The sequence below is a fragment of the Dendrobates tinctorius genome, unplaced genomic scaffold, assembly GCF_039654945.1.
Source record: "Dendrobates tinctorius isolate UK_male_01 unplaced genomic scaffold, ASM3965494v1 ptg000161l, whole genome shotgun sequence".
NCBI lineage: Eukaryota > Metazoa > Chordata > Amphibia > Anura > Dendrobatidae > Dendrobates > Dendrobates tinctorius.
The window spans coordinates 7,493,225-7,512,233 of record NW_027361828.1 but is presented as its reverse complement, the minus strand read 5'-3'; positions in this window follow the sequence as shown (position 1 = coordinate 7,512,233).

Here is a 19,009-nt window from a genome sequence, read left to right as displayed (position 1 = left end):
TAGTGGGTGGAGGAGCACTTTCTGCCAAATCCACATCGCTCCAGTCACGCACAAACCCTGTACCTGACCTTGGCAAGCCAACATTTTCTCTTGCCCCCCAAGAAGCATCCTCCTCCCCAAAATAATCATCCCCCTCATCCTTCTCCTCTTCCTATTTTTCTCCACCTCGTCCAGGACAGTTCCCTGACCAGACAATGGCTTCCCTCCTCCTTCTCTTCCTCCTCCGCTGCAGACGCCTGATCCTTAATGTGCATCAAAGTTTGCATGAGCAGACACATAAGTGGTATGCTCATGCTTATGATGGCATCGTCTGTGCTTACCAGCCATGTGAATTCCTAAAAACACTGAAGGACTTTACAGAGGTCTTTCAGCTTTGACCACTGCACACCCGACAACTCCATGTCTGCCCTCAAACTGCCTGCCCATTTATCCTCCCACAAATGCATTACAGCCTGCCTCTGTTCGCACAGCCTCTCAACCATGTGCGTGGTGGAGTTCCACCTTGTTGCAATGTCTATGAAGAGGCGGTGCTTGGGGAGGTGGAGCGATCGCTGCAGCCTCTGTATACAACTCGAATCTACGGGCGAGTGACGGATATGCGAGCACAGTCTTCGCACCTTATGGAGCAGGGCTGTTAACTCCGGATAATTATTTAGGAAGCACTGCACCACCATGCTCAAGGTGTGAGCCAGGCAAGGTATGTGTCTTAGTTCTGCAAGGGCTATGGCCACCACAAAATTACGTCCGTAATCACTGACTACCTTGCCTGGATCAAGATCTAGACTGCCTAGCCATGACTCAGTTTCTCGCTACAAGTAGTTGGCCAGTACCTCCTCGGTGTGTCTGTTGTCGCCCAAAGACATCATCTTTAAATCAGCCTGCTGACGCTTAGCACTAGCTGTTCGATAGTGGGACACCTCGTGTGCAACACTGGCAGCTGCGGATGAAGTGCTCGTGCAACTGCGCTCTGTCAACGAGCTTTCGCTTCTGGAGAAGGAGGATGGTCGAACGCCTATAGCCAACTGTTTCCTATACCGTGGGCTAGGCAGCAGTGTCCCACAGTCGCTGTCCCCTGTGGACCCTGCATCCACCACATTAACTCAGTGCACAGTGATGGACATGTAACGGCCCTGGCCATGCCAACTGGCCCATGCATCTGTTGTAAGGTGCACCTTTCCACTCACTGATTGTTTGAGTGCATGGACAATACGGACTTTCACATGCAGGTGGAGGGCAGGGATGGCTTTTCAAGAAAAGAAGTGCCGACTGGGTAGGTCATAGCGTGGGACAGCGTAGGCCATGAGCTCTTGGAATGCTTCGCTTTCAACCAAACGGAAGGGCATCATCTCTAATGAGATCAGTTTGGCAATGTAGGCGTTCAAAGCCATTGTACACGGATGAGAGGATCAGTACTTTCTTGTCCTAATCAGAGTGTCTGGTAGGGTGAGCTGGACTTGAGAGCTGCATATAGGGGAACTGTGGTGGACCTGATGGACTGACAGGGGGTTGGTGATGGTGATGGTGGTGGTGGTGATGGCCTAGATTCAGTCTTTTGTTGCAAAACATTGTGATTCCCTGACTGCTTTGGCCTTGCAATGACACCTCAACATTTCTTGCTGCTGGTATGCTTACCGGTGGCCTTACAGTGGGGGAAGCGATGGAGCATTGCTGGGTACCTTCAGTCGGAGCAGGTGCACATGTGCTACCTGAGGTTTTGTAGTCCATCCATGCTTGCAAGTGCATGGTAGTTAAATGTCTAAGCATGCAACTGGTATTCAAATTTCAGAGATTTTTCCCTCGGCTAAAGGTCCTTCAGCACTTCTTACAAATAACCTTTGCCTCATCAATAGGATATTTGTCAAAAAAGTGCCACACTGCACTCTTCCTACTATGGTATAAATTATCAGGGCTTGCACGCTGTGCTAATTTGACCGTCTGGCCAAGCTGTCCTGCAACTCGTTTTGTTTTTTTTAACACGTTTTTGGACAGCTACGGGCCTGCCAGATAACCGCTGCTGTGATGACGATGCCTGCTGTGGATCCTTCTCCTCTTCTGACCTATTGCCAGCGGCACCCTCTTCCCCCAATGGATGCCAATCCGGGTCAACAACTGGGTCATCCATCACATCCTCTTCAATTTCATCTGCACCCTCCTCTGTGTCACCGTGTAAGGTGGTATAGTATGCGGGAAGGGGCACCTGAGTTTCATCAGGGTCAGATTCTGGCTCAGTAGACTGCGAGGGCAATGTAGTGCTCTGGTTCAATGTACCAGCAGAATCATCTAGCAGTGGCTGTGCATCAGTGCACTCCATGTCAGATTCATCTTGGACTGGGGAATTCAGGATTTGACTTGATAACCCAGGCATGGTATGTGAAAAGCGCTCCATGGAGTAATCTGAAGTGTGGCCTGCTGCATCCTTCACTTTTGGTGGGGTGAAAGACACAAGGAAAGGTGTTGTTCCTGACCAGAAGCCTGCACTGACGACTCAGTGCTTGCAGTTTTTGAAACTTCAGAAGAGGAGGCGATAGAGCTGGAGGCTGTTTCGGCAATGTAAGCCAAAACCTGTTCCTGATGCTCCGGCTTTAAAAGCGGTTTACCTACTCCCAGAAAAGGGAACCTTACAGGCCTTCTTGAGCCAGATGATGACACTGGCTCAACATCTCCTTCCTTAGCTGCTATTGTGCTTTTGGCATAACCAGCAGATGTACCACCACCACCATCAGTACAAGCTGCCCCCCGCCCACGTCCGCGGCCTCTTCTACCATATTTCCTCATGTTTGGGAAAATGTACCAAAAATACCAGCAGATATATGGTACTGTATGAGGAGCGTACAGCTCTATAAGGTGTAGTGAAAAATGTAAATCTCTGTATATATTTCCTTAGTCACAGACCCTCTCCCAGTATGTATTTGACCATAATCCAACCAGCAGATATATGGTACTATATGAGGAGCGTACAGCTGTATAAGGTGTAGTGAAAATTTTAAATCTCTGTATATATTTCCTTAGTCACAGACGCACTCCCAGTATGTATTTGACCGTCATCCAAACAGCAGATATACGGTACTGTATCAGAAGTGGACAGCTCTATACGGTGTATGTATGGAAAAATGTAAATCTCCGTCTATTTTTTTCCTGAGTCACACAGACGCTATCTCAGTAAGGATTTGACCATAATCCAAACAGCAGATATACGGTACTGTATTAGAAGCGGACAGCTCTATACGGTGTATGAAAAAATGTAAATCTATGTATATTTATTTCTGGACTCACACACACACAATGTCTCAGTATGGATTTGACCGTTATCCAAACAGCAGATATACAGTACTGTATCAGAAGCAGACAGCTCTATACGCTGTATGTATGGAGAAATGTAAATCTCCGTCTATTTTTTTCTGGAGTCACACACAGACACTGTCTCAGTATGGATTTGACCATAAACCAAACAGCAGATATACGGTACTGTATCAGAAACGGGCAGCTCTATACGGAGTATGGAAAAATGTAAATCTATGTATATTTATTTCCGGATTTACACACACACGCTGTCTCAGTATGGATTTGACCGTAATCCAAACAACAGATATACGGTACTGTATCAGAAGTGGACAGCTCTATATGATGTATGTATGGAAAAATGTAAATCTCCGTCTATTTTTTCCAGAGTCACACACAGATAGCATGTATCTGTTCGTGATACCAGCCGGTACACGGTAGTATGTGAGGAGCGTACAACCCCAATACGGTGTGGGAAAAAATGAACGCTCGGTAACTGTTCAGAAAAAAAGAATAAAAGTAGGAGTGCTGTGTAAAAAGCAGTCTGCACAGCAGTGTGCACACAGCAATGCAGCTATCAGGTAGCCTAATAAGGCAGCCTAATAACCAGCGCTGCTACACACAAAAAAATCCTCCCCTGTCACTGCACACTAACTGTACAGCACAAATGCTATCAGCACAAGCACAGAGAAACAGCAGCAGCCAGCCACCTCTCCCTATGCTAAGATTGGCAGAAGTAAAATGGCGGTCGGCGGTCAGGTCTTTTATAGCCACTGTGACGCCACACAAAACAAGCCAATCACTGCAATGCCCTTCTCTAAGATGGTGGTGGCCACTGCCCATGTCATCGCGTTGCCCACAGTGTGCGTCCTTGCTCATTGGCAGAGAAAAGGCGCCTGAAAGCATTATGGGAAACGCGACTTTGGAGCTCGGGTCGGCGACTGCATGGCTGACCTCACGCTATGGTCAGGTTTCGCTCGGCGAAACCCGACTTTAGCGAAAGTCGGCGACTTTTGAATTTGACCTACCCGTTTCGCTCAGCTCTAGTAGAAACCCCTCACAAGTGATCCCATTTTAAAAAAATAGACTCCTAAAAACTAAGCTACTAAAGGAATTCATGAAGGGGTGTAGTGAGTATTTTGAACACATAGGTGCTTCACAGAATTTTATAACATGGAGACATGGAAATATGACATTTTACTGGAAAAAATTTTATTTTTATATTTTCTGCAAATTTGTTCGGTACACAAGGGTCAATAGGCGAAACTAGATCCCACAATTTTTTGCACAATTTCTCGAACATGGGGCTTCCCCATATGCTGTAAAAAATTACTGTTAGGCCACTCGTCAGAGCTGAGAAGGAAGGAGCGATATTTGATTTTTGGAGTGCAGATTTTGCTAGAATAGTTGGTGGGTGACATTTGTGCAGTCCCAGTGGTGCCTGAACAGAAGAAAAAGCCCAAATGCCCCATTGTAGAAGCTGTATCTCTCAATGAATTCCTCTATGACTGCAGGGACTATTTTGTATCTTCCAAGCCTGGATTTTTTCTGGAGAACTGCAAATCTGCCAGTCTAGTACCAATACATTGTGCCCCCATACAGTGTAGAGCCCCTACATATTGTAGTGCCTCAATACATTGTGCCCAGCTTGTACTTCTGGTGATACACACCTGTAAATTAAGTGTCTTCCCTCCATTACAATAATGACCAACATGTGGCCACTTACAGTGGTTTAAGCTGAATGGAGCTCAGAAGGAGGGAGGCATTTGGATTTGGCACAGCAAAATTCACTGGATTTTATTTGAGGGGTGGGAGCCATATCGCTTTTAAAATAGACTTTGTTCTACCAGTAATGTGGGAACACCCTATAGTGCCAGTAACAGAGCATGGACCTGAGTGGGGGCTGGTTTTGTGCAGGATAAATTAGGGTTTTTATTAGTAATATTTTGGGGTACATTTCTGTATATTTTTTGATTGCTTCCAGAATAAGTCTGGATTACATTCTTGTGTTCTAGACTGAGCACTTACATCAGGATTTCCATGTAAATCCCACAAAAATGTGATTCAGAAGAAACCCCCAATGGAACCACCCACCATGAGGCAGATGGAGACACTGGTGTTCCGGTGGTATCCATCTCTTTAGGTGTGCGTAGATCTATGGTCGCCCACAATTGTGAGCTAAAAAGATGCTGAAAATGATGGGACAACTCTGGAACGCAGACGAGTCGAATGTGACTCCATCTGCCTCATACGTGAGTGACTACGTTGGGAATTTTGTCTGAATTGCGGTTTTGGGGAATTTACACAGAAAACCCTAATGTAAGGACTCAACAGAGAGTGCAAGATAAATATAAGCCGAACCTTCTTCCAATTTTTTGGAGCCAGAATGAACAAATAGACAGCAGTACAACAATAGTTCTTAATTTTATTTTTGCATGGTTCACAATGTGGTATAAGTGATAAGGCGGATGTAATCTTCGGGTCGGTGCAATTACAGCAATACCAGAATTATATTTTTTTAGGTTTTGCTGCTATCACACAGTAAAAATACTTTCTTATAAAAAGTAGTTTTTGTTTTTTTTTTTTGATGGACAGAGCTGTATGAGGGCATATTTTTTACCAGACAAATTGTAGATTTTTTTGGAACCATTTTGGGATACACAATATATTTTTTGATCACTTTTTATTTAGATTTTCAGCCGCAAAATTAACAAAAACCAGCAATTCAGTAATTGTTTTTCTTCTTTATCTTTTGTGCAGTTCACCATGCGGAAAAAGTGATAAGACCGATTTGTTCATCGCGTTGGTACAATTACAGCTATACCAAATTTATATTGTGTTTTTTATGCTTTGCTTTCTTATAGACTAAAAACAATATTTTACAAAAATTAATTTGCTTTTGCATCGTCATATTCTGAGAGCTGTAATTTTGTTGTTTGTTTTTGCCGAATAAGCAATATTGTTTTTTTTTTTTGCGGGTCGGTTTGGCGTTGTCATTTATACCATTTTCAATTTTACAAATGGCTTTTTGATTGCTTTTTATTCACTTTTTGTGAGTCAGCATAATGAAAAAGCTAAATTTTGGGCATGTTTTTAATTATTTTTTACTGTGTTCACCATTTTTTGTATGCTTTTTTGTTTTATCACAAACGCTGCGTTTTGAGGGGCAAAATAGATTTTAGTGATTTATGTACACTTTTTTGTGTTTTTTACATTTTTAAATTTTTGATTTTCCTTTTCTTCACTTTTGACTTAGTCCCAGTATGAGACATATATAATTTTTATTTTGATCACTTGTCTCATACACATGTACTCTGTACAGTTGTGTATGAGATTGTCAGTATCTCTCTGACACAGCTTGTAAGAGCCAGCTTATTGCTTGATCTCACAGGCCACTGTATCCTGGGATCATCACATGACCTCAGGGTACTATGGTAACCATCGGGATCCACGATTCTCAATGCGGGGATCCGATGGTTTCTAAGAGGGTCTTGTGACCCCCTTGCAACAACTTAAATGCCACTGTCACGATTGACAGTAGTATTTAAAGGGTCAATTATCCCCATCAAAAAAAGGGTCGGGGCAAGTAGTGCAGGGTGTCAGCTGTCATGTACAGCTGACACCTGGGGAGATGGCTGCCGCTGGGAGGCACTTTTCCCTTACTCTCCTTTGCATTTTAAAATGGCAATGAAAGAATAAGAACCCTTAATGACTGCCGTTTTCTTGCGTACCGGCGGTCTTTAAGGAGTTAAAGAAGTTGATCCACTACTTTAACATTGATGACCTATCTTTAGGATAGATCATCAATATCTGATTGGTGGGAGTGCAACACCCAGTACCCCTGCCGATTAGCTGTTCTCGGTGCCGGTGGTGGTTGGAAGTGGTAAGTCATATTGCTGCTCCATTTACCAATGTCGATGGTGGGACGGCTTTTATGCTACGTTTGATCAAATACAGTATTACTAAGAACTTTGTATGATTTAAATGCACTTTTGCTTTTTACTTATTTAATTATAGCAGAGATTTTTTCATCGTGTCTTTTGTAGGTTTTGTATGCTTTTTGGCCATGTGAACATGCATTTATACGCTGCATGTGTACCAACTCAAACCAAGCTCAATTTTTGTGTTTTTTCCATTTACCAATAGTGGCTGCGGCTGGGTGCTACACATCTGTCCCCCATTCAAATCAACAGGGGACGGATGTGCAGTACTCGCCCACCACCACTTTCAGTAGATGGTGCAGCGCCACAACTAAGCACTTCTGGCTGCGGACACTGAAAACAGCTGATCAGTGGGGGTGCCTATTTAGCAACACACTGCAGTATCAGACTTGTTAGGGTACATAAATTGTAGAAATGTTCCAAAAATTATCTATCTTTTGGGGGAAGTTTGCTGAAACTTGCTTGCTGAAGTTTATACCCAAGTGGTACAAATGGAAGAAGTCATGTTTTATTCACATGGGGTGGCGTAAAATGAATCCTTGTTTTTGAAGCGTCAAGAGCTTTTTTATTTTGCTAAATGAAAAAAGCAAAAGCTTTATTACAAGGTGTCTAAAAATGATCTCTTTATTTAAAGAGTAAAAATGGGTATGTTCAGTATTTTTTAAGATAATGAAATAATGATGACGCATCAACTAGTAGTGGAAAAAGTATATCCATATTTTGAGATCTGCAACAGACTTGATATTTTTAAAATGAGTAATAAAGGTTTTTTATCAAGCTTTCTAAAATAATTCTTTTTTTAGGGAGTAGAATCATAGAATCATAGAATCGTAGAGTTGGAAGGGACCTCCTGGGCCATCTAGTCCAACCCCCTGCTCAAAGCAGGATTCGCTAAATCATCCCAGACAGATGTCTGTCCAGCCTCTGTTTGAAGACTTCTATTGAAAGAGAACTCACCACCTCTCGTGGCAGCCTGTTCCACTCATTGATCACTCTAACTGTCAAAAAGTTATTTTCTAATATCTATTCTGTGTCTCCTGCCATTCAGCTTCATCCCATTGCTTCTAGTCTTTCCTTGTGCAAATGAGAATAAAGATGATCCTTCTACAATGTGACAGCCCTTGAGATATTTGTAGACAGCTATTAAGTCTCCTCTCAGTCTTCTCTTTTGCAAGATAAACATTCCCAAATCCTGCAACCTTTCCTCATAAGACAGGGTTTGCAGATCGGTCACCATTCTGGTCGCTCTTTTCTGAACTTGCTCCAGTTTGTTGATGTCTTTTTTAAAATGTGGCACCCAAAACTAGGCACAGTATTCCAGATGAGGTCTGACCAAAGATGAGTAGAGGGCAATAATGACTTCACGTGATCTAGACTGTATGCTTCTGTTAATACGTCCTAGAATGGCATTTGCCTTTTTTGCTGCTGCATCACACTGTTGACTCATTCAATCTGTGATCTATTAGTATACCCAAGTCTTTTTCACATGAGCTGTTGCTTAGCCCTATTCCTCCCCTTCTGTATATGCTTTTTTCATTTTTATTGCCCAGATGTAGTACTTTGCATTTTTCCCTGTTAAAAACCATTCTGTTAGTTGCTGCCCACTGCTCCAATTTATTTATATCTTTTTGAATCCTCTCTCTCTCTTCTCTAGTATTACCTATTCCTCCTAGCTTTGTGTCATCAGCAAATTTAATCAGTTTACCCTCAATTCCTTCATCTAAATCATTGATAAAGATGTTGAACAATACAGGGCCCAGGACAGAGCCCTGTAGTACCCCACTTGAGACATTCTTCCAACTGGATGTACAGCCATTTACGACCACTCTTTGGGTCCAATCACTAAGCCAGTTATGAATCCACCTAACAGTTGCCTTGTCCATTCCATACTTAGTCATTTTTTCATTAAGGATTGTGCGAGATAATTTGTCAAATGCTTTGCTGAAGTCAAGATATACTATATCTACAGCATTTCCCTGATCCCAATCAGTGGTTCTGTCATAGAAGGAAATTAAGTTAGTCTGACATGACTTATTAGTTACAAACCCATGCTGACTCTGTTTAATCACTTCATTCTTATCCAGGTACGTACATACATGTTTGATATGAATGGGTCACCGAGGAGAAAAAAGCAAAACAAGCTAAGCCACAGAAAACCAGAGTGGTTGGTAACTATGCAGATTGCAGATCCCTGATCTTACCACACAACTAGCAGTAGCCGTGGAGCATGCCTACGATGAACCTAGACGCCTCGTCACGGCCAGAGGACTACATAAGCCTAAAGCAAGAAAAGGGAAAACTAACTGCCCCAGAGCAGACCCCAAAGGAATAGATAGCCCCCACACATGTATTGACGGTGAAACAAGATGAAGGCACAAACACAGGCAGGAAAATAGGCTGAGCAAATGATGGGGCCCAAACTAACTAGACAGGAAAGGAAAGGGAAGACACTGTCTGCAACCTGCAGAAAACCCTACAAAAATAATGTCCAACACTTCTGATAGCAAAATTAACCCTGAAGTCACTAGACTTCTCCCACTATATCAGCACTCTGAAATATTCTGAGACAGCGCAAAAAGAGACCGAACTAGTAAGGGACAAAAAGCCAATTGGCAAGATACTGATAAATAAGAGTGGAAATTCAGCTCAGCCCCCAGCCAGGGCTGGCAGACCACACAAAAAGCTGAATAGACCAACAAAATCAATTGTGAACATTAGCAGAAAAACTTAGCTTTAGATGACTGTAACAGAGCTGAAAACCAAGAGCTGACAAGCCAGAAGGAATCACCAGCAACTGAATAGGGCATCGGCTGTCTTAAATCCAATCTGAGAATCCTGAGATCCAATCGTTATCCTCATTCTCAGGTGGTAGATCTCCACCGATCAAACCAGCCGCGTCACCACCAAAGGGAGTCCAGAAGGGGAACTCACAACTGGTGAACCCGAGAATGAACTCACAACACATGTTGTTTAATAATTTGTTCAAAGATCTTTCCTGGTATAGAAGTCAGACTCACCGGCCTATAGTTGCCTGGGTCCACCTTCTTCCCCTTTTTGAAGATAGGAACAACATTTGCTCTTCTCCAGTCTTCTGAGACTTCTCCTGTTCTCCAAGAATTTTCAAAGATTATGGAAAGGGGTTTAAAAATTTCTTCTGCTAACTCCTTCAGTACTCTGGGGTGTAATTCATCTGGACCAGGAGACTTGAATTCATTTAGTTTAGCTAAGTGTTTCCTCACTATCTTTCTGTCTATAGATATCCTGGATTCTTCTATTCCCTTAATAGGACAGTGAAGAACAGTTGATGTTGCATTTCCTTTCTGAGAGAAAACAGATGCAAAATAGGAATTTAAAAGTTCGGCCTTCTCAACATCCTGTCTTACCATTTCATCATTTTCATCTGTAAAAATCCTATAGCATCTGTGACTTTTCTTTTACTTTTGACATATCTCCAAAATCCTTTATTATTGCTTTTGACATCTCTTACAAGCCTCAATTCATTGTCAGCTTTAGATAATCTGATTTGTGCCCTGCAGGTTCTGCAGACAGCATTATATTCTTCTTTAGATATGCCTCCCTCTTTCCACTTTATAAACATTTCTTTCTTCCTTTTTAGCATGTGCTTAAGTTCTGTGTTCATCCATCCTGCTTCCTATTCTTCCCTCTTTTCGGAATTCTTGACAATTGTGCTTTGAGAATTTCATTTTTCAAGATCTCCCATCCTTCCTGGACATTTTTCTCCTTAATGATATCCAGCCATTGGATCCCTCCAATTCTCTTTCGGAGTCCCTTAAAATCTGCCTTACCGAAATCTAATCTTGACGTCTGAGTCTTCGCAGGTCTTCCTCCTCTAGTTATCCAAAATTCTAAAATAACATGGTCGCTACCTCCTAGGGTCCCAGCCACTTTTACCTCCTCAACTATTTCCTCCCTGTTTATGAGGATTAGATCCAAGGTAGAAGATCCCCTTGTTTTCTCCCCTACCTTTTGGAAGATTAAGTTGTCAGCAAGAGAGAATAAGAATTTCCTTGACCTGATAGTTTTGCCTGAGAGAGATTCCCAACATATGTCTGGATAGTTGAAATCTCCCAATACAACTATGTCATATTTTTTGGAGAACTTGGCCATTTGATGCATAAAGAGTTCATCCATATCTTCAGCTTGCACAGGCGGTCTGTAGTAAATGCCTACAATGGTGTCCTTTCCATTGTTCTGTCCTTGTATCTTACCCAAACAGTTTACACAGAACTCCCAGTCTCTGAAGCTTCAATCTCTGTGCAAATATACACGTTTCTAACATACAATGCGACACCTCCTCCTCGTTTATCAAGTCTGTTTCTTGAAAATAAGTTGTATCCTTCTAGTCTTGTATTCCAATCATGTGTATTGTCCCACCAAGTTTCAGTGATTCCAATGACATCATATTTCTTTTCCTGCGTTAGTAGTTCCAATTCCTTGTTTGTTGCCCATGCTTTGTGCATTATTATAGAAACATTTTAGTTTGTGATTGGTTTCTCTTTCTCCAATAATTTTATTATTTAGATTCTTTTGTCTTTGTTCTTCCTTTCCACTTCTAATAGCAGAGTTCTCAACAGCATTTGTCAGGTGTATGGAATAGGCTAGATGTTTTCAAAGTGAAAAAGCACTTAAAAAATAGCCCTATTTTGTGAGCTGTTTCATGTTTATGTACCCTCAGAGGAGTATGTTTTGCATTAATAAAACACAGCGGGCAACCAGTGTGGGATTGGCAAGGAGATGTTTGGTAGTATAGGTTCTACAATGGCATCTCCAGTAGCAGTAAGACTGTATTATATATGGCATGATGAACAGGGAGTAGATGCGTGGCTCAAGTAATGGCAGCAGCAGAAGGGTGTAGTAGAAGACAGATAATGGACAGGCAGGCAGGTATGGCTGATTTACTCATTATCATCATTTGTATATGCATGAAATTTGACACTGATCCATGCCTGATTCAATTAATAAAAATGTTAGGTTTTTCAGGGTTGCAATGCATAACCTGGTCAGCTTGAGTGTGACAAAATGACCGAATGTGCTGAATACCTTCTTTGATATAATACTGGAGGCTAGACATTACAGCAACCTGACAGCAAACTGGGCCAGTATTGATCCAATCTGCTGAGCCAGAAGTCCATACAATCAGGACTAGAGTTGAGCGATACCATCCGATACTTCAAAGTATCGTATCGGATGGTATCGGCCGATCTTTAAAAAAAGTATCGGTATCGCCGATTCCGATACCGGAAGTCCCATTCAAGTCTATGGGACTTCCGGTATCGGAATAAGAAAAACCCTTTCCTGCCCTTGTACAGCCTCTCTGGGGTCTGTACGGGCCTTTCGGGGGGCTGTGCCGGCCTGCCAGGGGGTCTGTGCAGGCTCCGGTGGTCTGTGCCGGCCTGCCGGTGGTCTGTGCAGGCTCCGGGGGGCTGTGCCGGCCTGCCGGGGGGCTGTGCCGGCCTGCCGGGGGGCTGTGCCGGCCTGCCAGGGGGTCTGTGCAGGCTCCGGTGGTCTGTGCCGGCCTGCCGGTGGTCTGTGCAGGCTCCGGGGGGCTGTGCCGGCCTGCCGGGGGGCTGTGCCGGCCTGCCGGGGGGCTGTGCCGGCCTGCCGGTGGTCTGTGCAGGCTCCGGGGGTCTGTGCAGGCATCGTCCGATGGGACTACAAGTCCCATCTGGCGATGCCTGCTACCATGACAGTGATTGACACATTAGCCAATGATGGGACAGTAGTAGTCCCATCATCCGGCTAATGTGTTAAATGTAAAAAAAAAAAAAAAAAAAAATTACATGCTACATTCATACTACATACTACATACATGCTACATTCATACTACATACTACATACATGCTACATTCATACTACATGCAACATACATACTACATATATACTACATGCATGCTACATATATACTACATGCATGCTACATACATACTACATGATACATACTACATATATACTACATGCATGCTACATACATACTACATATATACTACATGCATGCTACATACATACTACATGCTACATGCATGCTACATATATACTACATACATGCTACATATATACTACATACATACTACATATATACTACATGCATGCTACATACATACTACATATATACTACATGCATGCTACATACATACTACATGCTACATGCATGCTACATACATACTACATACATGCTACATATATACTACATACATACTACATATATACTACATACATACCACATACATACTACATGCATGCTACATATATACTACATGCATGCTACATACATACTACATATATACTACATGCATGCTACATACATACTACATGCTACATGCATGCTACATACATACTACATGCTACATACATACCACATATATACTACATACATACAATACATTCATACAATACATACATAGACATACAGTACATATAACATAGAGTAACATACTTACCAATACTTGTCACATTGTTCCCCGAAGCCATTGTCGTCTACGGAATAAATATTAACATAACAAACCACAAAAATACTCACCCACGATCCGAAGCAGTCCACGAGTGTGTCCCACGACGATCTTGGGTAGAGAACTGCAGCATCAGCTGATGCTGCCGTTCTCTACGGGCTGCAGGAATCCAATGACGGAAGGTAGGTATCCTTCCGCACTGTATTCCTCCGCCACTTAAAAAAAAAAAAAGTCCCTAGTCTCACTTTATGCCATTGCTGTGTGGGAATTTCCCACACAGCAATGGCATAAAGTGAGACTAGGGACTTTTTTTTTTTTAAGTGGCGGAGGAATACAGTGCGGAAGGATACCTACCTTCCGTCATTGGATTCCTGCAGCCCGTAGAGAACGGCAGCATCATCTGATGCTGCAGTTCTCTACCCAAGATCGTCGTGGGACACACTCGTGGACTGCTTCGGATCGTGGGTGAGTATTTTTGTGGTTTGTTATGTTAATATTTATTCCGGAAAGACAATGGCTTCGGGGAACAATGTGACAAGTATTGGTAAGTATGTTACTCTATGTTATATGTACTGTATGTCTATGTATGTATTGTATGAATGTATTGTATGTATGTAGTATATATGTGGTATGTATGTAGCATGTAGTATGTATGTAGTATATATGTAGCATGCATGTAGCATGTAGTATGTATGTAGCATGCATGTAGTATATATGTAGTATGTATGTAGCATGCATGTAGTATATATGTAGCATGTATGTAGTATGTATGTGGTATGTATGTAGCATGTAGTATATATGTAGCATGCATGTAGTATATATGTAGTATGTATGTAGTATGTATGTAGCATGTATGTAGTATATATGTAGTATGTATGTAGTATATATGTAGCATGTATGTAGTATATATGTAGTATGTATGTAGTATATATGTAGCATGCATGTAGTATATATGTAGTATGTATGTAGTATATATGTAGCATGCATGTAGTATATATGTAGTATGTATGTAGTATATATGTAGCATGTATGTAGTATGTATGTAGCATGCATGTAGCATGTAGTATGTATGTAGCATGCATGTAGTATATATGTAGTATGTATGTAGCATGCATGTAGTATATATGTAGCATGCATGTAGTATGTATGTGGTATGTATGTAGCATGTAGTATATATGTAGCATGCATGTAGTATGTATGTAGTATGTATGTAGTATGTATGTAGCATGCAGTATGTATGTAGTATGTATGTAGTATATATGTAGTATGTATGTAGCATGCATGTAGTATGTATGTAGTATGTATGTAGTATGTATGTAGTATATATGTAGTATGTATGTAGCATGTAGTATGTATGTAGTATTTTTTTTTTTTTTAACATTTAACACATTAGCCGGATGATGGGACTACTACTGTCCCATCATTGGCTAATGTGTCAATCACTGTCATGGTAGCAGGCATCGCCCGATGGGACTTGTAGTCCCATCGGACGATGCTTGCACAGACCCCCGGACATCAGCACAGCCCCCCGGCAGGCCGGCACAGCCCCCCGGCAGGCCGGTACAGACCCCCACAGGGTGCACAGCCCCCCGGCAGGCCGGCACAGCCCCCCGGCAGGCCGGCAGAGACCCCGGGCAGTCCACACAGCCCCCCGGCAGGCCGGCACAGCCCCCCGGCAGGCCGGCAGAGACCCCCGGAAGGCCCGAAATGACGGCGCATCATGATGCGCACACACCGCGCATCATGATGACGTCAGGCCGTCAATCAACTGAACTTCCGATTCCGATGCCGAATTCCGATATTGAAAAAATATCGGAAGTCGGTATCGGAATTCCGATACAGCAAGTATCGGCCGATACCCGATACTTGCGGTATCGGAATGCTCAACACTAATCAGGACTCAAAGTATCTGCCTGAAAAAGGACATAGTGTAGATATGATTAAACTACAATGTATCTGCTTTAGAGTGTGTGTCTTTCTGCTGAAATGAATCAAATTGTCACAATGGCAAATAAAACATCTAGTCAATCATGTCAAAAATACTGTATCTGTTTCTACTGCCTTAGCTACTTCTTGCAGGTCTAATGTTGGCACAGGTGGGGGAGCGTTGAGAATGTTGGTATCGCAGAGCGGTATGCTGGCCAGTCGTCTGGTTGGAAAGCATTCATTCAATGAAAGCTTTGTATAGCAGGTAACACAGCTTATCCTGGTAATAAACCAATTTGGACTGCCTTTTGAAAGCATTTTGCTTTCATGACAAGGGTCTAAGACCGTAACTATCTAATACTCATCTCTTTACTTGATGAAAACATTATGTGTATGATCTGAAGGTGCATTTCAGCATACTGCATGACGGATATTGGTTGATTATCATCACCTTATTGAGACGGTTGGTAATCTTGGCCAGGGTTGCCCTTCTGACTCTTTCATCCTTGTCCCCTGCTAACAGTATGTCCCCACATCCACCTGCTACTATTCATCATCAGCCTTCTCCTATATCTCCGTCTCCATATCCTGCAGCATATAATATGGACCTTGAGAGTCCTCGATAGACACATTGGGTCCAGGAGCACATGAAAATTGTTGTTATTCCTCCCTCCCCTTTTGCAATCTTGTGACTGCTTTTTTTCCAGGAAAAAGCTATATTTGCAATCAGCGTCTTTTTTCTTTGCAGCCAAAATCTTCTCTCTTGGCAGTGAAAACATTGTGTATAAAACACAGCTATTTGCATTTTTTTTTTGTGGTGGATTAGATCTTAGCTTTGTTTTTTTGAAGATTTTCTGCATTTTCTTCTTGCTTTCTATGAGTGAAAAAATGCTGCAAAAACTGAAAGAATTTGCATGCTGTATATTTCAAAAACACTGCAGTGCTCAATTTCAGTCAGGAAAAATCAACTGTATGTACAAGATTTATGAAATCTCATAACTTTCGCTGGTACAATAAAACACACCTTGTTTCAGACAAAAAATGCAGCAAAGATGCTGCATTAGAACATAGTCTAAATATGCGGGATATGACAGATTTCATTCCACAACTGTCCCTACTGACAAACTTTGGCTTCAATAGTCGACACGTGTCCCTCAACAGCTGCCAATAGTAGATCACAAAGTAACTCATGCTACAGTTTAGTTACTGCATGATACCTCGCCACTTTACACTGCTCATACAGATGCTCTAATATATGCACGGTCAAATTCCAGCATTCTGATATCACAAATCAGGAGATGCTCTGTCAATCCATTCTGTTTATACAAAGCCAGGAAGGCATGCTTTGCATGTAAGAAATATTGAAACAAGATGACAGTTTACTGTCTATAGCCATCACACTCCTCAAGTCAGTATTATATTTGTGAAAGAAATGTTGCATTATTAAATTCAGGACGTGGACTATGGAAGGGGCGTGAATTACTTTGTCCCACCATAATGCAGTGGGAATGTTCAGGGCATTGAATGTTACAACCATACCCTGCTGCATTTCACAGGGAGCCAGTCAACATGCAAGTTGCTTTTTGACGCAGCAACACGTTCACTGTACAACTTGTCCCTAAGGTTTTCAAGATGTCTGTTGAGTAAGATCCGGAGGAGGTATAGGTGGAGACAGATAATTGTCGTCTTGCAATGGAAACAGACATACTGTAGTTCCCAGAGGCTTCACTACCTGTTACCGTTGGGGTGTTGCATCGCTGCCACTAAAAACGTTCATAAAGTGGAGCATAAAGCCATGTGCACACGATGCGGATTCTGCTGCGGATCCGCAACATTTCAAATCTGCAGCATGTCAATTCTTTGTGCGGATTCAGCTGCGGTTTCACACTTTCTCCATTGTAGAGGTGTGAAACCGCAGGGCTAAACCGCAGGCTAATCCGCAGGTAAACCGCAGGTCTTTTGACCTGAGATTTTACCTGCGGATTTTTACAAATCGGCGCGGAAAAATCCGCAGGACCAAAATCTATGTGTGCACATAGCCTTAAGCTTATTTATTGTCCCAGAGACCATAGTTGCTGCTCCAAGTGTCTACATTGCAGTCCACTTTGGAGATTGAAGACTAGTCCAGTGCATAGCATACATTCTCTTTTGTGTGAGATGAGAAATCAGGTACCTCTTTCTGCAAGAAGTACTGGTGGCTGGAAATTTTCCAACAAGTCTGCGTGCACGTCATCATTTCACAAAAGGCTGCCAACTCCACAATATAATACAGCAGTGACTGCACCACTAGCATCTTGGTCTAGTGAAAGTTTAGTTGGCTGTGAATTGGATGACATAAAGCTTTTGGCTATTTTCTCAACACACAAATCAGGGATGGATATTTGCAGGCACGATATAAAAGGAGGAGGAGATGTACTTGGAGTAAGACAAGCAGTGGTGGATGATGATGATGACAATGATTGGATACTTGGCGTTGTGGCTGATAGAAAGACTAATGTGTTGAGAAACGGTAGGAGGACAACTTGGGTCTTGCACTGATTGCTGGCAACCTTCTAAATAATTCTAAATAAGCAGGTGATGTCACCTCATGTACTCATGAAGAGCTTTCATTCCTAGCTTATGCTAGCCAGGATGTGTGCAGTTTATTTTCCATTTGCAGAGCCTGCAGAATGCCAAAGAGTTGTCTGGAGGCAATGTGCACATTGGATGCCCACATGTGCAACTTACCAATACTACTAATAGACATTTCAGCAGCTTTTGAACCCACTTCCCACCTGATTTCCACCTTAAGTTTTGCCTTGTTTCAGAATGCTTTCACCACTGCCAGTGCCACTACCACCATGGTTCCTCTACCTCCATCTCCTCCAATCACATATCTTCCAAATACAAAGGCTAACTGTTCTTCTCTTCCAATAAATCAATAGGAAGAAGTAGTTATTGTGTATTATCTTCTTTAGCACTGGGGTGCTGTGGGTTAGGGATTATGGGTCAGAGCAGAAATATATTTCATTGACAAAATTGAAATTCCACTCTATAAAACATTAAGTGTTATGGCAGCAGAGGAGTTGGACTGAGCAGAATACTAATAACATATGATGAGGTCACTGTTAGAGGCTACATCATCCTACTATGATTTTCCATTACACCCTCCGCTTCCTCCCCACTAATACCCTTCCCAGAGATGAGAGATACTTGCGTTTTGTACTAGTTCTGCTGGGATAGTTGCTGCCAGAAGTGCTGTGGTGCTGCTGATAGTGGCTTCCACATTTTTGGCCATTCTGTAAGTATTTTTTTCTCTCAAAGTATCATTGCAAATGCCATGTTTTGGAGTAACACAACACATTTTGGACACACGTATAACATACAATATAAGTCCTTTATAAAGTCATTTATAAG